The 24200-nt window shown below is 37.8% G+C and overlaps 1 protein-coding gene across 4 annotated transcripts in view; it reads right to left on the bottom strand.

The window, feature by feature from the left end:
* The window catches only part of LRRC4C (leucine rich repeat containing 4C), a 1189131-nt gene extending 1184084 nt beyond the window's left edge, over positions 1-5047 (bottom strand). For all 4 annotated transcript variants that reach the window (XM_073904733.1, XM_073904737.1, XM_073904739.1 and 1 more), the window contains exon 1: positions 4479-5047. The gene's annotated coding sequence lies outside the window, so the exon portion shown is untranslated. The remainder of the gene's footprint in view (positions 1-4478) is intronic.
* Between the last annotated feature and the right edge of the window lie 19153 nt (positions 5048-24200).

The following is a 24200-nucleotide window of genomic DNA, read 5'->3' as shown; positions in this document are numbered from 1 at the left end:
GTGGCATCCCTAATCCCCCACATTACTCAAGGGTCAAGTGCATATACACTCATTTGTTCATACATCACGGAGGCCCATTGAAGGACCTAATTGTCCCTGTTTTACGGATTGGATAACTGAGGCTCCAAGAGATTAGATATCCATCCCCAAGTCTGTCCAACTCCAACGCCAGTGCTCATCACCAACATATTTTCTTGTCATAATGATCTCTAACTCAGTCCTTTAATCCTGGTTTATCTGTCCCCCAAACATAACTTGGTGTGACAGTCATCATCATGACCTATCATTATAAAAATCCTATTGATATAATTTTCAAGTTTAACTCAAATTCTAGTCAACAGCCTCATTGTTGACTGGAGTTTTCTAGAACCCACAAACCCTGTAATGATCTGTGTATTTCCAGAGAAAAGGCTAAATGCCCAAGTCTTTCTTATCCTTTTTGGATACTCAACAACAGTGTATTAGGGTCATCACCTTTTCTATTTTTCATGAATCTAAAGTTATACCTCCTGTAGATTGGTCAATTATTTGCACATGTATACAAGCTCATACACACATGTGTGCACACATACATAAACCCAAAACCAAGAGTGTTCCACAAAAATTACTGAGATGAGGTAGAATCAACTCATCTGTGATGCACCCCAATTTTAACACCACATTGTTCACCCATCAGGAAGATCAATTCTTTAATCAACTGAAAATTGTATAGAAGAAATTATTTTGTAAAGTCTTAAACCAAATATGAAGTCGCCATTACCATAGTACCTTACATTTCCACAGCAATGTGCAATTACAGATCATTTTATTCTGTAATATTGCATCATGATCCTCATGATGACACTGGAAGTTAGGGATGTTTATTTCTAAACTACATGGGAAGGTATCAGAGCTCTGAGACTTTGAATGACTTACAAGCAGCACTGTCAGTGTCTGACACCTAATTCTCAGTCCAAGGCCTTCCTTCTCTGGATTCTAACCCCAGTCTCCCCCCAGCCCCCCCTTACCTGTGACTATTGAGTGGTCCCAAATGGGTATTCAGATAATTAAGTGAATTGATTTAGTCCATTGCAAAGCCCCTGTTCTAGTTGCACTTTAATTAACCCATATTTTCCTCTGCAATTCAATGGGGGAACCCTGAGAAGTTGTTTTTAAGTGATAAAGAACAATAGCAAAAATATACAAGCATGCATTTGTCATCAGAGACTATATCTACTTCATCCCAAGAGTGCATTTTCTGCTGTAGGCTGATGCTGGAGCCTATTCTATTAGCATTAGCCCCAATGTCAGCATCAGTTCCTGGAGCTAACACACAGCTCTAGGCTGTTGTAATGACTCAGCAATCAAAACTTCAAGTTCAGTGTGCCTGGTCCTCACCCACCTCCAGGGCTAGAGTGGCAAGGGCTCCCTTTTGCTCTTCAGTTTACGGGGTGATCTTTCTGGCTCCCTTTAAAGGTTCTCAGTAGCTGACTTTCCAGCTGTCAGCTCTGTCTGTTACAGAAGGAAAGAGCCATTCATGTGTTAAGTGCCCTCGGTCTTAAAAACATAGAAAGGCACTGGAGAATGTTGGGTCTGGTTGGCTCATTTGAGCAAAGACCCACAGAAAGGCTGGCCAACTGACTGGAACTAAATAGAGAAGGAATTGGAATTTCCTTTATTCTCCCCCAAATAAACAAACTCAAGGGATCCCTTTACTAATTAATTCTTTTACAAAAAATAACTCTGCATATATTCCTTCTAGGGAATTCCAGCCTTTTTCTTGAGAACTCTGATAGGTTACCTGTACTGAAACAAAAATTTCCGTCCCTCCCTTTTCTTTTCTGAACTCACTAAGCAAGAAAACAAACCCTGTTAAAAAAAAAAAAATGCTTTATCACAAAACAAATCTGGAAAAGACAGAACAAAGCCATAGATCTGGAGCCTCTTCTGATTGAAAGCTGTTTACTTTTGCTCTGACCTAAGCTAATAAAGATGCAAAGTTACAACTGCTCAAAGACCATCAGGAAACCTTGACCTACCAGGGAGATGCTCTACTCATTGCAGGAACTATAATCAGCATACCCTGAGTTGGCTTGTACCCCATTTCTATTATTAGCTGAAAATAAGTGATAATGAAAGTGTTGCTATCGCTAGAAGTTTCGCTCGTTACAATTACTAAATCTCAAATACACAAAAGCCAAGATGTTTTCCTTATTATTTTTAAGACGGTATTGAGCATAATCTGCAATTAATTTTTTCTTTAAACCAATACAAGTCTAAATATACCCACCCTGGGTGAGAATGTGAATGGGAGGGGAGCAGTCAGAATTAAATAGCCTCAGTAAGAAGAGGCATTAATTTGCCAACTTCCAGAACAACATTTTCAAAGGGCTTCTCCTTATTCAGAACAGTCCCCACACAAAATAGAAGATGTAACATACGGTCCCCTGTACCTGGTACTGGTTACCAAAAGCTGCAGGTTCCTGAGGAGCTGCCCAACCTAAGGAAGGGTGATGATCCAGGCAGAGTGTGGGCAACTCCTCTACCCGGACACAACCCCCTCCCCATCCCTAAGCACTGGAGCACTCAACAGGGCTCTACACACTCCTCAGAGGGGTACCCTGTGTTTCCAGGACATGTATGACATTTGCCTTCAGGTTTCACAAGTCCCAGGTTGTTTGCTCCACAAAGAAAATGGAATGTTATTTGGAGTTTCTCCTAGGTTTCAAGTCTTTTAAAAATGAAAAAAGTCCCTTTCTGATAAAAGAATGTAACTGGAATCTCTGAATAAAAGATGAAAATATCCTGAGCAGAAATAGTTGACAAGAATGACAGATCATACATTATACTGATGGGAGATAGTTTTCCCTAGTATATTCACCAGGAGCAATGAGTGGAGGAAGTGACAGCCGGTGGGGGGAGAGGCATCAACACTGGCCCTCCTTAAATGGTTTCTTTCATACCACTTTGCAAAAATATCAGATAGACAGAAGGGATAGTCCATGGCAAGACCAGGATATAAGCTCACCTTTAAGTTTTGGGGTTTTTTTTTCTTTCTTTTTAGTTCAGGATTAGGGGGAAATCCCTTATAGAGAAAACAGTCTTAATGTTTGGAGTATGAGCTCTGACATCTCTGGAGTTGGACGCCCCAATACATATTTGACCCCCAGCTGTCTCTGAAGAAAGCTCAGGTTACAATTTGCATCATCTCTCTATCTACACACGGACACCCCCCCCCTCGGAGAAACACCTCTGTGTGCACTCCTCGGCCTGGTTAACGTCCTGTCAGCTCTTCCATGAAAATGTTCACAGAACAGTTCAACTTGGCCAACATTCCATGAAATCTCACCATTCCTTCTAGGATAAACCATCCACATGGTACTGACGGAGGAAGACTGAATGAAGCTCTACTGCTTCTACTTGGGGGGCTCAATATTTTAGAAATACATTTACGAGTGATTCTCACTTCTTGGGAGAAGCTACATGAGACCAGTGCAGAGATAAAAATACAGCTCCCGGAATACGGATGCTAACACAGTGAAATGCTACTCTGCTTTAATTAAGTCACCTCGGGATGGAAATAGGTGACACACTATCTGCATTTTACTTTGAGGGAAAGGGAAAGGAAAAAAAAGAAAAAGAGCTACAGCTAACCACCAGGAAACACTAAAGGGATGGAGTTAAGCAAGATGTTTGACCAAAGTCACCTGAATTCCTGATGCCTCCTGCTTGCTTTTACAGCCAAGAGTAGACTATTAGGAGCAATTTGCAACCGCACTTCCTTCTCTAGGGACCATGTAGGGTAAGGGGATGTTCCAGAATGAGAGACACTAGTCTTAATCAGGGGACAGAGCATTCAGAAAGGTTAGTGAGATGCGATCGCAGGAGAATCCGTGCAAAAAAGGAGGTTCAAAATACTAAACAATTTCCACTTTGTTCTCATTTGTTCCATTTAAGAGGTGTTGAAATAGCTTTTCTGTATTCCACACATTCGCTGCTCTCCAGAGGAGATTTAACTATTCCAGAGAAAAAATAAGTGCCATGGGGGGGGTAAAAAGTCTACTATTAAGTTATCATAAAAGTCCAGATTACACCCCAACCTCCACCCTCAGTCTCTGAGCAGACACACTTTTGCCTCTTACTCAGAGCCTCTGCCAGTCGCTTTTCTGAACCGCCACCCCCCCACCCCCCGCCAAATTTAGAGAGCATTTCAGGGAGGGAGAAGGCTGGAATTATTTTTTTTCCACTTTTCACAGAAGCAGAATTCACTGTGAAAATGTTAGATAAATAAGAGGCAGAGGGATGGGGGATGGTTATACAAATGCAAATAATCTCCTTGGCATGAAAATAGCCCCAAAATGCCACACACTGAGTTCTTCTGGGCATTACAGGCTCTAAAAATGCACTTATAAACTGCATATCGATTTCCGAAAACAAACAGGAAAGCACAAACATTGCAAGAAAACAAGGACCAAGATCTAAGGAGTCCCGTGACTTACCTTCCTTGTGGATCCTCAAAGTTCACCAAGGAAAATTTAAAATCCTCTAGCTTATCTTGCACTACTCTATTTTCTTCTTTTTCTTCTTTTTTTAAGTCACATAGGAGAAAAATCATCAGTTTGCAAAGGTTCCATTTATCTGATCTTCCAGCACCAGCAAAAACATGTCCAAGAGACTCCGCCAAAAAGTAAGCCAAAAACTCATCCAAGGCAAAAAGAGAAAGGGGGAGTGGGAAAGGAAGGGAATGATGAAGGCTGGGGGCTACACACTGAGTCCAAGTGCCCAGAGAATATTTTCACGCTGTTGAAATCTCCTACTGTACGGTATACCTGCTTTAGTTGTCACACAAACACACACACTCACGGACACTCGCACATCCTCTTTCACGAGAAAGCAGTCGCCCCCACTCACACACACACACACACACACACACACACACACACACACACACACACACCCCAGTGTAATGAAAACTGTCAGTAGTAACCTCCAATAGCTGCCGTGGGCTGCAGATGGCAGGGCTCACGGTTACCTTTCCAGATCGGTGTAGGATCAAAAGAACATCCAAAATCGGGCGGGGGGGGGCAAGACAAGGTAGGTTCCGGATCCCTCTCCCCCGGGGCAGATTCATCAAGCCAGGAGCAGGTCAATCAGCAGAGGTGTCTGCTTGCAGGGCGCCCCGGATTATGGCAAGGTTATTAATCTTGATGTGCTGCATCCCCCACCCCCAACACTCGGCAGCCTGCATTGAGATGATTGCCAGAGCTGTGTCTGTCCCTGTTCTACTGCATTTTGCTCAGCCCTCTGATGCTGCAAGTGAGACACGGTGGAGGCAAGAATACTAATCAGGTGGTTAGCTACAGTTTCTTCAAGGCAGCCGCACGCAGTACAGTAAATGTGTACTTCCCCCGGCTCCGTGTGTCTGAGGGGAGGGGAGGGCAGGGAAACCATCTCTGGCCAGAAGGCAACATTGTTTGTAACCTGCCTGGAAGGACTAGATCATCATCAGAATCATCACGGTTCTGCAGTGGCATTGTCTAGGACAGCATTTTGTTTGGGACAAAAAAAAAAGGGGGGGGTGCGCAGTTAATGGTTCGGAAGCCTAGAGCTGGCATTTGAATGAGGGGGGCGGAATGTCCAGAGAGACAAATTAGCTTTATAAATAGGCTCCAAGGAGACCAAGGCAAAATTTCAACATGCTGCTGCCCTGGCTGTTAAATGGAAATACAAAGCAATTTCAAAAACCAGCTCTAGCCTATAAATCTTGGAGCTGGCAACAAGTATCTGAATTTGACTGATGGGACTATGGATAAATGGATTCCTGGTAATATAAAAAGTTTGCTCATGCATTCTGCTTTGTAGCCATGCACCGATGTGTGCAGGGATCTAGGTACAGTTCATTCATTGTTAATATGGATTTAGACTCTTTCCCTTCAGTTTTACTCTGATGCACAGTTTTTATCACATAACTGTCATATGGTGAATATCTGCGTGGCATGAGGTCATTAGGGGAATGGTTGATGACTGTCAATAGTAAATATTACAATATAGAATATTCTTACATGGAAGGAGTTTGGGGTTTTCAGGGGAAAAAATGTAGAATATCTCTTTTAGTGACAAGCAATGAGGAAAAATACACAAATATGTTAAGTGAATTATTCCTCAGCCTCTGGAGGACTCATTTCTCTTCTAGAATTGGGTTTCATATTACAATACCTCTTCTTTAGTCAAGGATATGCACTAAGTTCCTTAAGGTGAATTAAATCGGTATTATCTGAATATATAAGTCTTGGACAGTTGGAGAAGGCAGATAAGGATGAATTATGGAGCACTGCAATACCAGGAATTGTCAGCAGATGTCACAAAAGTGGATATAGGTAAAAGAATTCTACCAACTGCAAACAATCTAATTTAACAGATTTTAATCAAATTTATAAAATTAATCTGAAATACTAAATTTTTATAACATTTAAAGGTGAAAATAAGAACTTGGAGGGCACCTCGCATTTCCCCCAAATGTCACTCTCAAATCACTATTTTACAAACTCTAGGTTATCTGTTACAAATATTAGAAAGAAAAAAATATATACTGTGCCACTAACATTAGATTTGCCTCTAACATTTCCAGGAGTTATTTTTTTTTTCTATAAAATGTAGCATTTAAAAATCTTCTTGTTTGTAACAGAGCAACTACTAGGTTAAACTTCACAGATCAGTGGGAGAAATTTGGTAACGAAAATCGATATAAAATGTTTAAGGTTTCCATCTAAAAACAATAATTCTGTTTCATCTGGATCATATCTTATTAAAGACATTTTAAAGGAATTATTCATATATGGGAGTTGAACATTATTAATAAACACAGCATATAGACAAAATACATGAAGAATTAGGATTGATCAACAATTCCACCTATGTTAGTGTGGAAAGGCTTTAAAAACCCAGCATATCATCTTAGCCTTTATTTAATTTAATTAGTTAGTACCCACCAAATCCCAGGCACCAATAAAAGGTGGTTTTAAAAGTTTGGGCATTGGAGTCCAGGCAGACCTGGGTTCAAATTTTAGTTCTTCCTTATAGCAGACGGTTAGTCTCCACAGTGTCTCCCTCCCTTTCAAATTCTTTTTCTCTTCCTCGTGTTTCCTTTCACTTGCAAGCAGGACATTATTCCATACCTAATAGGATTATTGTGGGGACTGAAATGAATTAATATTTATTATGGGCTTGGCATATTTCCTGACACATAATAAGTGATCTAGAAGTACTGCATGGGTCTTATAAATAAAGTAGATGCTTGTTTCTTACCATATTAGCTCTGTCTTTATTAGCCACGGATAAAACAAGTAGAACCATTTAATCAATTGTTTTGACATTGAGATATTTGTTTGTAAATTTATTTTTACAAATAGTTATTTTGATCTTGTTTTTGTAAACCTACAGTTGAGTAACTCCGGACCACTTTTTAAAGTTTATTATACACACAAATACATTTTTGCAATTATCCATGTGCTCCAAGACTCATGAAAACAGAGACATTGCTTCCTTGATTAACTGTCTGAGATCACTTTGACCAGGACAGCATATTTAGAAAGGAAATCTGATGACAGTTTACTGCTTCCCCATGAAGACTTGCTATGAAGCCAACAGGACCACCAAGCACCAACATGAAAATGCTTAACAACGACGTAAGAAAAGACCCCAGGAAATGAGGATAGTTCCTAAATCAGCAATTCCACAACAGATTACATCAGATTATCCTTGCAACTCAGGTTGGTGGTTTTAAATGGGTGTCTAGATATCAAATTTCATCGAACAATTGTTATGTATTCAATAAACATTTTGCCATAGAAAACAAATACCAAAAACATAACCACTGTTCTTTTGAAACCACAACAGTTTCCCTGGGTGAAACCTTAAACTGGCCCCCAAACATGAACACAGAGGAAAAGGAGAGACCTGAGAACAGAGGCAGGCCACTCCAACATGGTAGGTGGCAGTTTCCACAAACAGGGGAACTTACCAGGCTCGTCTCAGCAGCACAAGAAAAGTAGATCTCCACACCTGCCGGCCCCCGTCGTAAATGTTTATATAGAGGCCTTCATTGGTTTCATATGCGTGTACATGCAGGTGCTCTCAAGTCCCAAGGCTACGTCCTTGAGATGGCTACAGCTGTGGGGACTATGGGTGATGATGTATTCCAAGGATGGGGAAGGGGTTGGGGAGCCTCAGATTGCCTGGATTCAGCTTTCAGGTCAACTGGAGGTCACATCCTCTCCATGACCTCCTCCAACAACAGGGCATCAGTTACAGGCACATTTTCCTGGGTCTCTTGAAGAAATGTGTCAGATCACAAACGAGGAATTATGAAATTAAACCGCTCACTGCCCATTGTTGTTCATCCAGCATCCTGAGAATCTAGAGTAGCTTGGACAGTTATATTAAAGTTGACGAAAAGTTTCTTTCAAATCTGATTTCTTTTTAAAATTAAATTTGTTCCGGAGCGCCGGGTTGGCTCAGTCAGTTAAGCTCTGCCTTCGGCTCAGGTCATGATCTGAGGGTCCTGGGATGGAGCCCCTGCATGGGGCTCCTTGCTCAGCAGAGACTGCTTCTCCCTCCCCTCTGCTGCTCCCCCTGCTTGTGTTCCCTCTCTCTCTCTCTCTCTCTCTGTGTGTCAAATAAATAAGTAAAATCTTTTAAAAAAATTAAATTAAATTTGTTCTTCCCTCACTCTGAGAAAGCTTAGTATCAGCAATAGTCCTTATTCTAATCTGAAAGGTGGTAGAGTACCGGAAACTGACAAGAAGTATGCATGAACTGCGGGACAGCAGGGCACCTGTGAGCCCTTCCCTTGACCCTGCAAGAATGGACTTCTTTCCCAGAAGATGTTAGTATTAGAATGCTTCAACTTTTAAGAAGTACCCTGGTAATCTGGGGCTTTTGAACAGTATGTTTGGGTTAAAGGGGAGGAAATGCACCTAAATTAGGAAATTCTAAATTCCCAGAATTGGTCTGGGATCGCGAGTCAACAGCTACTACAAATAGGAGATAAATGTTTGACTTTAATGTGGATATGTTTTATTTCTTGGGAGTCAATACTGAGTATGAAAGGATCCCAACAGCCTCACTATGAGCAAATTCCTCTTAGAATTCTTATGTGAAAACGTCATGTTTTTCCTTTAAACACAGTCTACTTACAGCATGTCACCATGCTTTTATTTGCTTCCCACATCATATGCTATCATATAAGAACAGAAACTTAATAGAGTATCTGTTCCCTCCTTGGCTTATTGGAAAATTTGTTTGCCTGTAATCCAAGTGTTCGAATTAGTTTATTAGCCAAAAAGATTATATTCTATTATTCCATTTCTTTAACTCTTTAATTTTTTATTAATTACACCTTGAAATTAGCTTGGATCTTTTATTTAAAGTGTTTCACCCAGTTATTAAGGTTTGGATATCATTATGTTTCTCAAATTATTTAGCCTTCTTATTTACATCCAGAAATGCAAACTTAGGTAACTCTACCATAAATGCTGAGCTATTTGGATCAATTTCTCCAAGATGTCTGCCTGGACCTTTATAATTACTCCCTCTCATCAATCTCAAGAGGAGTTATTTAACCCATATCACTGAACATTTATGCTTTATTATTTTACATACATAACATGCATTTTCAGAGGACCTCCTTTTTGTCTTTTTGTTCCCTGGAGAGAGTCCAACACAGCTCCCTTCAAATTCTAGGTACTAGATAAATTTTTGTTGTTGTTATTAACAAAAATATGCTGGATAACAACTCAGGAACTTAATATATTACATCCTTGATCAGGGCTCTTCCTTTTAACTTCAGCCTTAAATAATAAACTAACAGTAGCCTGTGTGTAAATTGACTGTTAATTGTGGTTTCATTAAACTACTCCTGTATTAGCTATTTACTAATTCATAATAATTCCTGTATTCTTTTAATATCTGGATCTATAGTGATCCACCCTCTCTCATTCCTCATATTGGAAAATCGTGCATTCACTCTTTTTTTTTTTTATCAGTCTGGCTAGAAGTTTATCAATTTTATTGATCTTTTTGATCTTTTCAATAAGTCAGCTCTTTGTTCAACTGATTTTCTATCTTTGCTTTTAATTTCACTGATTTCTGCTCTTTATTTCTTATCTTCTATTTCCTTTAGGTTTTATTTGCTCTTGTATTTCTACTTAACATAGAAGCTTAGGCCACTGATTTGAGATAATTATTTTACTGCACTACATGTGCCTCTAAAACCTTCTTAGGCTGCATTCTACAAAATCTGATATGTGTGTTTCATTTTTCCTTGGTTCAAAATAGTTTTTAACTCATGGTTTATTTATATGTGTTACTTAATTTACAAATATTGGGGGATTTTCCAGATATCTTTCTGTTACTGATTTCTAATATTAATTAATCCCATTGTGATCAGAGAACATTTTTTGTTTGATTTGAATCCTGTTAAACTTATGAACATGTTTTATGGCCTGGACTGGTAAATGTTTGCATGCTCTTAAAAACGGTGCACGTCCTGCTGCTGTTGGGTAAAGTGCTCTGTAAATGTAAATTAGGACAAGTTGTTTGATAATGTTATTCAGTTTGTCTATACTCTTAGTGATTTTCTGTCTACTTATTCTACTATTGAAATTCTTCACTGTAATGGTGGATTTATTTATCAATTTTATCCTTTTTTGCTTTGTGCATTTTGAAGCTCTGTCCCTAGGTACATAAATGTTGAAGATTTAATATATCGTCTGATGAATTAACCCTTTATCTCTTTGCAAGTGACCCTCTTTATCCCTGGTATTATTTTTTTTTTATAAAGTATACTTTATCTGGCATTAATATAGCTACTTCAGCTTTTTGGACTAATGTTAGCAGTATATCTCCTTCTGCTCCTTTCACATTTAACCTAGTCGTGTCTTTATATTTAATGCAGGTTTCTTCCAGGTGAGATATATTTGTGTCTTGCTTTTTCACCTAACCTGACAATATCTGACTTTTAATTAGGGATGGCTGCACCATTTAAGTTTATTGGAATTATTAATAAGATTTCGTTAAAATCTATCTTGCCACTTCTGCTTTACATATTTCATCTGTTCTTTCTTTCTATTTACTTCTTTGTCTACCTTTTTTGGATTTAATATTTTTAATAATTTCATTTTATCTCACTTGGTTTATTTTCTAAACTTGTTTTCTTTTCTTTTTTTTTTCCTTTTTGGGGATAAGTTGCTTTAGAGTTTATACTATACCTTTAAGTTAGAGCCTACCATCACGTAATATTACCCCACTTCGTATATACCACAAATATATAACAATATACATTACTTTCAGTTCTTCTGCTCTTTTGCTATTACGGTCATACATTTACTTTTGCCTTTGTTATAAACCCAACAACAAATTGATATTATATTTCTTTAAAGTCAGTCAATCTTGTAATATGACTTTAAAATTTTAAAATAAAAACATTCATATTTACTTACATATCATAATTACCATTCTGACCCATGCTCTCATTCAGATGTGTAGTTACGCATTTCCATCTGGTATCATTGTCCTGCTGGAAGGACTTCTTTAACATATTTTGGAGCCACCGGTGACTAATTATTTTAGCTTTTGTATGTCTAAAAAAATTATTTGAGGGGCACCTGGGTGGCTCAGTTGGTTAGGCATTGGACTCTTGATATCGGCTCAGGTCATGATCTCAAGGATCCGAAGACAGAGCCCTGCCTGAGGCTCCACGCTCAGCACAGTCTGTTTGTCCCCCTCCCTCCCTGCCTTGCACTCACTCTCTCATTCTCTCTCTCTCTCTCTCTCTCTCGAATAAATAAAATCTCAAAAAAAAATTTATCCATTGTTTTCTTGCCTTCATTGTTTCAGAACAAGTCTACTGTTATTGTCCCTCTGTACATAATGGTCCTTTTTACCCTGGCTACACTTAGATTTTTTTTTTTAGTAATTTGACTATGATGTAGTTTGTTGTAGTTTTTTTCAGATTTCTCCTGCTTAGGTTTCACTAAGCTTCTCAAATCTGTGAGTTTCTGATTTTCATCAAAATTGGAAAAATTTTAGATGCTTTTCTTCATATAGTTTTTCTGTCCCCACCCCTTTTAATGATTCCAATTTACATGAACATTAGGTAGCTTGCCACTTGATGTTGTCCCACGTCTCACCAACACCCTGTTTTTCTTCGTCTCTCAGTTTTTTTTGTTTCACTTAGTTTTTATTGCTAAGTCTGCAAGTACACTAATATTTCCTTCTGTAGCCTCAGATACGCTATTAATCCCATGTAGTGCATTCTTTTATCTCAGATATTATAGTTTTCACTTATGGAAGTTCATTTGGGTTTTTTTTTTTTATATCTTCCATGGCTCTCCTTAACATGTTTACTTTTAATTATAAAACAGAAAACAGAATTAAAAAATATATCTTAACATCCTATCCACTTAGTCTTCCACTTGAATTATTACTAATTCAGATTGGTTTCAATTGATTTGAGTTTCTCCTTTACTATAGGTTGAGGATTACTGTTTCCATCCCTACCTAGTAATTTTGATGTTATGTCAGGAATTTTTAATTTTATCTTGTTGATTTTCTTTTTTGTTAATTTTATCTTGTTGATTTTTTTCTGTTCCTGACATTTGTTCTAGAACACAGTTATTTAGAAAAAGTTTAAGTTTTTTTTGTTTTGTTAGGCAGGACCACAGAAACTTTTAGACTAAGGATAATTTTTCCCCACTATCAAGGCAATGCCTTGTGTATCTAACTGGGGGCCCATGTTTATGGAGTTTTTCCCACTCTGACTGATGAGAACATAAAATGTTCCTGGCCCTGTATGAGCCTTGGAGATTGAGTCCCTTACCCTTTCAGGTGGCTCTGGTATTGGTAGTCTCCTCACCCACATGTTCTGATCAGTTCTCAGTTGAAGACCAATATGGACCCTGTGGAGATCTACAGCACTTTCTCACTCTGTAGTGCAGTCCTTTGGCACTCTGCCCTGTGAACTCTAGATGGGATGGCCCTGTATTTCTTCAACTCAGGGAGACTGCTAGACCCTGTCTGGGTTCCCCTCCCTATGGTATACACTAGAAACTCTCTATGCAGTAAGCTAAAAAACTGGTAGGACTTCTTTCATTTTTTCCCTGCCCTCAGGGATTACTGTCTGGTGATAACTGTTGTCCACTGAAACTAGTCTTTCAAATATTTTGTCCAGATTATTTTAGTTGCTTAAAGGATGAAGGAAGACCCATTCCCTCTTACTCTGGTTTGGTCAGAAGTAGATGTCTCTAATTACCCATTCAAACACAAAATTATATCACAACCTATTTTATACCAATAACTGTTCTTTGAGCTGGGAACACAGTAATGAACCTGATAGCATATTTGTAATCATGGAACCTCTATTATATTGGCATCTTATAGCCAATAAACCAATAAACAAGCACATGTAGAAATACTGTAGATGGTTTAAGAGCTGTGAAGAAAATAAAAGATGTTATATGATAGACAGTGATGGGACAGGGAACTATTTTTGATAAGGTTGTCAACAAATCTGCTCTCAAGGGTGACATGTGAATGGATATATGAATGATGAAGAGTCAGCCATGCCAGGATCTGGCAGAAATACATTCCAGGCAGAGTGAAGTGCAAAAACAAAAGAGCAAGGCTGGTCCCATCAACAAAAAACTCATTATTTGCTAGTTTGTCTTTTACTCTTTTACACACTTCTGTCTCTACTATGTGATGTGTAGAGTCAAAACTTGAAAGGTCATTGACATGGTTTATTGTTGATCATGGACAGATGCCCAAAGCAAGTACTTTGTCCTACAGATATTACTTTCAAGAACTTCACCAACTTAACATGATGCTGGATACTGGAGAAGACTTACATTGTTTTAATACTTTATTTTTTTAGACACATTTAAGGTTCATGACAAAATTGAAGGAAAGGTACAGAGATTTCCCATATACCCCCCCCACACACACACCTGCATAACCTCTGCATTATCAATATCCCTCACCAGAGTGGTACATTTGTTATAATTGATGAACCTACCATGCCACATCATTATCACCCAAAGTCCACAGTTTGTATTTTCATTTATTTGTGGTATTGTATGGAGAAAAGTTTTTAAATTCTTCCCTGTTATAATCAGTCAGAGTAAACTAGGTTATATTGTGGTAACAAACAAGTAAAATCCAACCAAACAGCCCCCCAAAAATCCTTGCTCACACAGTGTATACTTCTCAGGTTGGGCAGAAGGGCACATCTTACTGTCATCACTCAAGGTCTCAGCTGACAAAAACTTCACCTTGACAAGTGATTTCATAACCACCTTTTTACTGGACAAGAATATATGGCAAATAACACACTGTCTTCAAAAGTTTCTGCCAAGAAGTGACATGTATTACTTCCACTCATATTCTGTTTATAAAAACAAATCATATTACCACATCCAACTTCGAAGTGGTAGAGAGGCACCATTTTTCCACATTCACGGAAAACAGAGAGCCAGCAATATTTGGTTACATTGCTAACGATGACCACACCCTCTAGCAAGGAATCTGTATACTCATGCCTTAATGAAACTAGAAATTTGCCTTTCACTGTACTCAGCTTGAAAGCATCATTCACTGAGTAGAAGATCAGGTATTAAGCATATACATATACTCCTGTATATTACATATTCCCTTTACTTCCTTCAAATTTCAATTGGTAAAGTGGTCTACTACTTTTCTTCCAAAAGAAAGAGTACAAAGGTGATGACTTACTATAAGAAAAGTTCCAGCAGCTTTGAGAACAAATATCTACACTTAAAAAGGCTATTTCTAACTTTTAAGATATAAAACATTTCTTTAGAAAGCAACATTTACAAGAAGGCAGTCTTAGAATGTTTCAGGATTCTTTTTTTTTTTTTTAAAGAATTTATTTATTTATTTGACAGAGAGAGAGACAGCGAGAGAGGGAACACAAGCAGGGGGAGTGGGAGAGGGAGAAGCAGGCTTCCCGCCGAGCAGGGAGCCCGATGATGTGGGGCTCGATCCCAGGACCCTGAGATCATGACCTGAGCCGAAGGCAGACGCTTAACGACTGAGCCACCCAGGCGCCCCTGTTTCAGGATTCTATCATGAATTGAACTGCTTCAATGAGAATACACACCTAAGAGCAAAGACAGACTGGATCTAGGGAATAATTAAGCACTGAAGTAGACCAAAAAAAAAAAAAAAAAAAAAAGCTTTTTTTTTTAAAGAATTTCTTTCAACTACTAAAATCCAGGTGTCTTTGCTTTTACTTCTCCCCAAGGGGGGAAAATTATATGTACTTGAATCTAGGAAACTAATTATGATGCAACATTTTGGAACTTTTACATATGTTCAGAATATCTTTTATAGCTTTCTATCTTTGGATTTCTTTTCTACTTTAGATTCTTCTTGGGATGATGTTTCTTTTCTGCTTGACAATGGATATATCTCTCCTCACCTCACTCCAGGCTTTGGGTGGGTGTTTTAAATCTGTTCTTTTAAGGCCTTAGGGAGTAATACATACTTTTTCTTGGTACTCCTTTCCATGGGATTTCTTTTTGTAGCTTTTCCTCATCATGAGAAAAGGCGCAAGCAAAAACATTGAACTTGATTTAATTTAGACCTTTGGCCAAAGGAGCAAAAGCAAATAACGAACCTCATGAATGCTCTTCCCACTACACTCACCGAAGCTTTGGGGGGATTTTTCACAGGGTTTTAGCATTAAAGGATAATAATCATAAGCAGGGAGTCTTATTATCTTGGAGATGATCCTAAACTTACTTCTAATTCAGCACAGATTCTAATGCAGCATAGATTGACACTGGCAACTGAGGTGAGGGGCAAGCTTTTGGTCATTAGTTTCATAACTATTTCAGTATATTCCATAAAAAGTAGTACTTACAATGTAATTATGCTTTTGGCTCTTTTCTTAATAATCCAACTAGCATTGTCATGTTGACTGATAAAAATACAGACACTAATACTAAACTTTAGGATTTAGAAAAAAACTGTTAGGCAGGAAATATTGTCTTCTAGCTCAAGAAGGTTGATTATGTCCATGCACATTCATACACAAACTCTTGCACACACGCATGTAAGTACTGACTCTTTCTCCTTGTATGTAATCATGACCACCCACAGGGAATGATCCTCAGTACTTTGGTCATGCTCATTCAGTCACCCTCCTTCAAAAGCAGTTTCCAGAAGAATAGGTGCATTATAATGTTTTGTCCACCTCTTTCAGCTTCAAAACTAGTGCTTGTAAAAAGACCCTGTGATAGCTTGAATGACTCGAGGTCTGTAGAGACAGTCCCCAACTTACAATGGCTCAACTTACGATTTTTTAACTTTATGATGGTGCAAAAACAATATATATTAAGTAGAAACCATACTTTGAATTTTGATTTTGGATCTTTTCCTGGGCCAGTGATATGCAACCTGACCCTCTCTCATGATGATGGTCAGCATCAGGGAGCCACAGCTCCCAGTCAGGCACATGACCACAAGGGTAAACAATCAATGCACTGACAACCATCCTGTACCCCTACAATCATTCTGTTTTTCACTTTCAGTACAAAATTCTATAAATTACATCAGATATTCAACACTCCATTTAAAAAAGAGGTCTTTTGTTAGATGATTCTGCCCAACTATAGACTAATGTAAGCGATCTAAGGTAGGGTTCTAAGGTACCCTTAAGGTAGGCTAGGATAAGCTGTAGTATTCTGCAGATTAAAATATATTAAATGCACCTTCAACTTACAATGGGTTTATTGGGATGTAACCCTATATAAAGTGAGGAAGATCTGTACTTAGTCACCACAAAAGAACCACACTTTGGTCATGATGAGGAGGAAAAGTCTCCTCTATATGACCGCCTTGCTCATCCAATGGTGTGTGTGGCTGTGGAAAAGATTTTAGAATACTTTTTACCTGCTTTTCCTTTGTCCCAATTAGCTAGGCAACTGTTTGTCCTCAGCTTATTCCAAAAGATCCATTTAAAAGCTAAATCCCAAAAGCTGATTATTGCCAAAATATACTCTTCAATGTCAATCTTTGGTGTTGTGGTTGCCACCTCCTAATGATTCTGAAGAGCCAGAAGGATGAATTTTTCTCATCAAAATATTGGGTAATAATTCCTAACAGGAGAGTATATGGCATTTAGAATTGTCTGTGATACAGTTGACCAAGAAATTCTAAGGATATCATTGTTTCTGGGAAACATTTCAGACTGAAGAGGAATAAGGAAAAATGTGAAAGGTTAGAATATGTGGTTTTCATACAGTTTTGGTTTTAATTTTTAGAAAATTGGAGGGAAGACGCACACCACCCCCCACCCCCAACAGGTATAAGACAACTAAGCCTTCGTTTGTCAAAAATAACATCATCTCTTCAAGTCATAGATATATTTTTACGCCAGAACAACCCCTAGCTGGTTTGTTAATTTTGTAGCTTTTTAGAAGTATGAATATAAGCCAACTGAGTCATTATATTAATATGATCACTGAACTAGGAGTCACATCTCTAAGACTTAGTAACTGTGAGACATAGATATTAGGCACACTCTCTCTCCCAACCCCACCACACACACACACACACACACACACACACACACACACACTTCCTTATCATTAGCCAAATGGTCATAATGAACTATTTGTATCACAAGCGTATGGTAGGAATCAAACATAATGATGTATACCAAAGCTTTATAAAAACCATTATAAACACTACCAAAGGACATGACAAATATTACTATGAGTATTATGACAAGAAATAACATGCAAACTCTTTTATTAAGAGAACCATTTTCACATAGAAATAAGCTATATGAATAACCTTAAAGTACTTTCAACTAAATCTGAGGGAACTAACTAATAATAAGTACTGCTATAGTATATAGCCTAGGCAAGGGCCAGGGTTTGAAAGAATTAGGCCATCTCACTCTATCAACAATAACTAAGAATAGTTATTTGAACAGTTACTTGAACTTTTTTTTCAATTAACATGTTTTAATTATAAAAATAAACCCAATATTTTAATAGTTCCATTGTTTGTTTTTTCAAAACTTAGCTGAAATCATTCTCTGCATTCTGTTCAATGTACAATAATCTGTCAATATGAGAACAGTTGGGATCGATAGTATCAAAATATTTTATCAGCTCTGTTCAGTTTGACTTCTATCCACATGTATGTGTGCTTGTGTGTTGTATGGGTTATAATATAAAATATAAATCCTGACTCCAAACTGCAAGTCACTGCAAACTTTATCTGGGAATTTATAACAAATATATCATTTTGTCAGTCTATTTTGGTTGTACTTACATCATATTAACTGGAATTAATTCTCCTTTCCTCTTATTTGACAAGGAGAGGTAATTTCACCAAGTCTTATTTTTCCTATTCAATTAAACATTTTATTAGATATCTACTATTTCTCAGGGACTATGTAAAGTAATGAAGATGCAAAGACAAATATGATAGAATGTCTGCCTTTAATGAGGCTCAAATCAAGAAATAAACAGTTATACCAAATAGTTATTGATAGCAAGGTAGGTGGTCAAACTTCCAGCTTGGTCAATGCTCTTTAGTTTTTATTAGTAACAATGTCAGATTATTGACATTCTCCATTTTCAGGGGCAGTTAATGTATGTCTTTAAATGATTAAAATTTTTCCCAGGACAGGACACCTGGCTGGCTCAGTTGGAAGAGCATATGACTCTTGATCTCGGGGTCATAAGTTCAAGCCCCACATTGGATGTAGAGATTACTTAAAAAATAAAACCTAAAAAAAATTCCTGGGACTCAATTGGAGAAAAATGGTTATCTTGGGGAGGCAGGACCAATATGTATCACCAGGGAGCAGAAAAAAGGAAATACATTGTCTCTTTTTTTCCCCTCCATTTCACTCTGTGTTCATTTTCTGCCTCACTCTCTTCTTTCTTTCGCTACTGATGGCTCACACTCTCCTCTTTTGTTTATTCACCTACCAATATTTACTGGGCTTTCGTCTGTGGGATAAGAGTGATGGACTAGGGAGAAAAGGTCTTTAACCTGTGGTAAGCTCTTAGGGCATAGGGTAGGTACATAAATTAGCTAACAGCATGGATGCTAGTGTGAGACTTTAAAGTTTGATTCCTACCTCTACCACTTAGCAGCTGTATGAGTCTGGGCAAGTTATTTAACCTCTCTATGCCTTAATATCCTCATCTAGAATATGAGGGTTATTATAGCAACTACTTGTAAGAGCTATGACAATGTTGAACCTGTGCTTCTGGAAAGCAGCAATGGTTAAAAAGGCTCCCCCATCCTTTCATGTTCTGAGAAATGGCTAAGGATCACGCTGCCCTCTAGATTCTGAGGTCACACTCAACTCCATCCTTCCTCATGACTCCCTAAGGTTCCCAGATGACCCCCTTTTCTACTTGGATCAACCGTCTGTTGATCTCTCTATAAAGAAACTCATAATTTATAGAGATTTTATTTCTTTTGGATAAAGGGGACAGAGAATCTAGTTTGTTGTTCTTCCCTGATTGTCTGAGTTAATTTAAATAAATTAAGAATTTAAAGAGACCAGTTCTTTGAAATGGGCCTGTGAATTTTGTATTTGTGTATGCTTGACTCATGACTCATGACTGAAATTTTGGAATTAGAACTATAAACTTTCTGTATCTGTCTTGTATTAGGACTTTTTCCTTCTGTAATTTAGGAAAGTCTTTCCCTTTAATTATGTGAATATGTCATATTTTCCTATTTCTGGATAGCATGAATCAATTAAATTTGAGATCCTTTATGTTAAAGGAGCTCTAGAGTGGTTGGCAAAGAGATAAATAAGTATTTATATAATTGGCCATCCCCAATATTTCAGAAATTGAAGAAATTGAATCTTAAATAATTTTAATGTGAAAAAGAGATATTCTTATAGAAACTCAGAAACATTTTAAGAATTCACATTCACATACTTAGGTAAAACTTCAGCAAGTAAAACTAGTTTCATAATTTTGGTTTAATAGAAAGAACTATATTTTATCTGAGTTATCAGTACAATGTGAGTACACATTTTTATTCTACTTGAGTTTGTTCTTTCTAAACATGTTTACTGATCAAATGAGCTAGCATTATTTCTTATAAAATACGATTATGAAAATTTTAAATCTGGTTTTAACCAAATTGAATCATTACTCAGATAAACTTTATTTAAATAGTAATTTTTGTAGCATGTAAGGTTAAAGATAATTTCCAAATGTTTAGGTAATTTAAAATCTTGGACTGCTGCAAATTGAACTCATTAATAAATATTCATTAAATAAATAATTTTTAAGAATACTGTAACATTAGTTACAAAGCATAACTTTAAGTTTATATAATTTTTTTTCTCTTATATTTAAGAGATACAGAAATATTAAGAGATATATTTAATGGTACAGAGAGGCTCTATATATTTGTGTCTGTTAATGAATGTGTTCATTTTGGCCATTTTGAGAAATTGTACTCTAAGAGTGTGGGTTCTTTTAAGATAAAAAAGACAGTAGATTTGTCTTAACGTAAAATGACTGATTATTCCAGAATAAGATGGAGGAAAGTTTAAGAAAAAACCTGAATGGATATAGAAAACTGTAGAAAGTTCATGAAAATGGAATTTTATTTGTATTGGTCAATTCTAGCTAAGGTTTATATAATGGGTTTATTTATAATATTTTCAAAAAGAGTTTATGTTTACATTTTTCTTAGAGTATTGGTTTCTCTAAGAGGTTGTAAAAGGTTTTCTTTTACTTTCTAAGTTATCTGCCTTGAAGGCAAAAATTCTATGTCTTATAAGAAAAAGTTCCCATGCTTCATGTTAACTTTACCCTGTCCTTGATGATTTAAGATTACCAAGATGTCTCAGTTTCTAAAAAACTAAGGTTGTTACCTCCTATGTTTACTTTAAAAAAAATTTTTTTAAGATTTTTTTATCAATTTGATAGCACGCACTTGCACACACACGTGAGTCGGGGGAGAGGTAGAGGGACAAGCAGACTCCCTGTTGAGCACAGAGCCCAACATGAGCCTCATTCCCAGGACCTTGGGATCATGATCTAAGCTGAAGTCAAACACTTAACCAACTGAGCAACCCAGGCGCCCCACTTTTAAACTTTTTTATTGCCATCTTGCTTGAATAGGAAATCAAGGATTATTTCTCAGTAACCCAATAAGATCCCACCTTAATCAAATCTCCTGACAACTTTTGATATTTCCCCTTTGTAAAAATCAAATCCTAAATGGCATCTTTTGCACTTAGGACTGTCTTTGAAACAAATATGGAGGGCAATATGACAGGAACGGGCAGGATCCTTCTTTAGATGGAGAACTCAGGAGAGCCATTGCATGGTGCCACTTGCCCAGATACACTCTAAGAAAGGTCAGCCTACTTGGTTTCAACAGCAGGTGAAAGAAGCCATTGCCTAGTGCTCCCAAACAATGTCAATTTCCCACTCTAACTTATCACATCCCCTTAAATTATCTATAGGGTTTTCAGGAAAATGAATGTCTGTTGTACTTTTAAATATTTTTCTCCATCTGTATAATACTCTCCCCTTCCTTTTCTCCTTTGTGAACTATAAGGTGCTCATCCCAAGATGTGTGGGATGCTAGAGTGCTTTATTCCCTGCATATGTGCATGGCCCTCTCCCTGTCTTTCTTCAGTTCCTATTTAACCTTTATCTTATTAGATCTTGCCCAACAATCTACATAAAATGACAATTCCTCCTTCTATGTGACCCTTCCCCCACCATGCATACATACACTGTCTGTCCCCTAACCCTACTTTATCTTCATATACTTATCACCAAATTACATGTTATATATGTATTTGTTTTATGCTTATTCTTGGATTCTCACCACTGGAATGTAAGCTCTTTGTAGCGGGGGATGGCTTTTCTCAATTTTGGTCCCTGCTATATGTCCAGCTTTTAGAATAGAGATTAGCAAATTATAAGCATTCAATAAATATTGGTTAAATATATAGATGCATTTATTAACTCCTCATCAAAGGATAATATACTGGAGAACTTTATATAAGTACACTAAACACAACTCTTGCCTTCAGTGAAGAAGTGGAAGAGAGTAAAAATAAAATTCAGCATTCAGAGGACCAAGATCTGAAGAGGTAAAAAAGATACCATAGTTGCGCAAGTGTGGGAAGCAGGAGCATCAAGGATGTGAAGAAATGAGATAGAAATAGTAGGGATAATGTTGCAGATTGGGGAATAGTATAAACATAGTACAAAAAAAGCCCGGCTATTCTTTTGCTAGAGGCTGAATATAATCACCCCCCAAATTCGTATGTTGAAATCCTAATCTCCAATGTATTAGTATTTGGAGATAAGCACTTTGGGAGATGATCAGGTCATGAGGGTGGAGCCATGAATGGGATCAGTGCTCTTGTAAAAGGAGCCCTAAATACCTCCCTGACTCCTTCCACCATGTGAAGACACAGAGAAAAGGGTCATCTGTAAACCAGGAAGTGAGCGAACACCAGACACTGAAACTGCTGGTACTATGATCTTGAACTCCCTGACCTATAGAACCTAACAAATAAATGTTTGTTGCTTATAAACATAAAGGAAAAAACACTCCTGTGTGTTTCTCCTTTACTACTCACATATAACACTTTACTTCTGGTATTTCTGGTCACCCACACAGGAGATTTTCCACACATCAAGCAATTCTGCGACACCAGCTGGGTACTTTTGACCTACTGGCTATAAACCATAGGTTCCTAGTACCTCCTTCTCAGGATTTGCTAGAGCAGCCCATAGAACTCAGAGAAACATTTTACTTACTACATCACTCGTTTATTATAAAAAGATACCACTTAGAAATAACCAGAGGCAAAAGGTAGGTAAAGGTATCCACTTCCTCAACACCTCCCGCCACCTATTCACCAACCTAGAAGCTACCCAAACCTTATCGGGTTCCCCAAGTATTGAGATTCCTATGGAGGCTTCATCGTGTAAGAATGATCAATTATTCGTGCATTTCTACTCCCTCTCCTCTCTGGAAAATGGGATGGGTGGGGCTGAAAGTTCCAAGCTTCTAATCATGGCTTGAACTTTCTGGTGACCAGCTGCTATCGGGGGTTCCACCGAGAGATGCCTTGTTAGAACATAAGACATTCCTATCATTCAGGAAATTCCAAGGGATTTAGGAGCTCTGTGTCAGGACCTAAAGTCAAAGACCACAAAAAAAGACCAAAGTAAAAGACTACAAAAGATGCTGCTAGTGTTCCTATCATTTAGGAAATTCCAACAGCTTTAAGAGCTCTGTGCCAGTAACCCCAGATAGAGACCAATATATATTTTTTCTATTATTTCACAATACTCCACTCAGTCTATGATATTTTCTCATAGCAGCCTGGATGGACTAAGACACTTTCATTTGCTTACTGAATGTTTATTATATACCCACCACTGTGGTAAGCTTTGGAACAAAAGAGGGGGGAGGATGAAACCCACCCTTGATGATTTCATGGACAGTGAGAAAAATGGACATGGAAATAAAAGTTTACGATTTAATGATAGGTGCTTCAGTAGATTGTAACGAAGAGTGCATTTCACAATCAAAACACCTTACAATAGAATTCCCTCCTAGGGACAACCTGACTTTGGGAGGTTATCTTGAGAAGCTGCTCAGGGTAGAAGGGAAGAAGCTGAAGACATGGGTACCAACAGAAAGCAAGACAGCAAAAATTAGTGGAGAAACTGCATCTTATGAAACCAGAAAGTAAACTGGTTATGCTCCTGAGAGAGGTAGGAGGAGAGAAGAGATGATAGGCTTTGAAAGTACAGAAGAGATAGAAACCAGGCTCTCTGTGGGTAGCTGCAGTTTACCTCAGATACGGGCCACCGAAACATGGAAGTACAGGAGGGAATAATGTCCCTTTACCATTCTGAGTGTTCCTTCTCACAAACCTTTAGTAAAGTATGCTTGACTCAGAGATGCTTCATGTGAGTGGCTTTTGCCATGAAACAAAGAAGAGGTCAAATAAAAAAGGGGCTCAATGTTATATCTCAAGACAGAACACCTCCAGTGGTAGTAGGAGCTTGGGGGACACGGATAGAAGCCCTTGGGAACTGACAAGGTTTTGGAGTTTAATGGGACTTGAAATTAGGACAGAAAAGAACCTCTTAAATAAATTTCAA

This window comes from Callorhinus ursinus, unplaced genomic scaffold, assembly GCF_003265705.2.
Source record: "Callorhinus ursinus isolate GAN/ISIS: 27379988/994484 unplaced genomic scaffold, GSC_fseal_2.0 scaffold21, whole genome shotgun sequence".
Lineage (NCBI taxonomy): Eukaryota > Metazoa > Chordata > Mammalia > Carnivora > Otariidae > Callorhinus > Callorhinus ursinus.
This window is presented reverse-complemented; position numbering and strand designations above follow the sequence as displayed.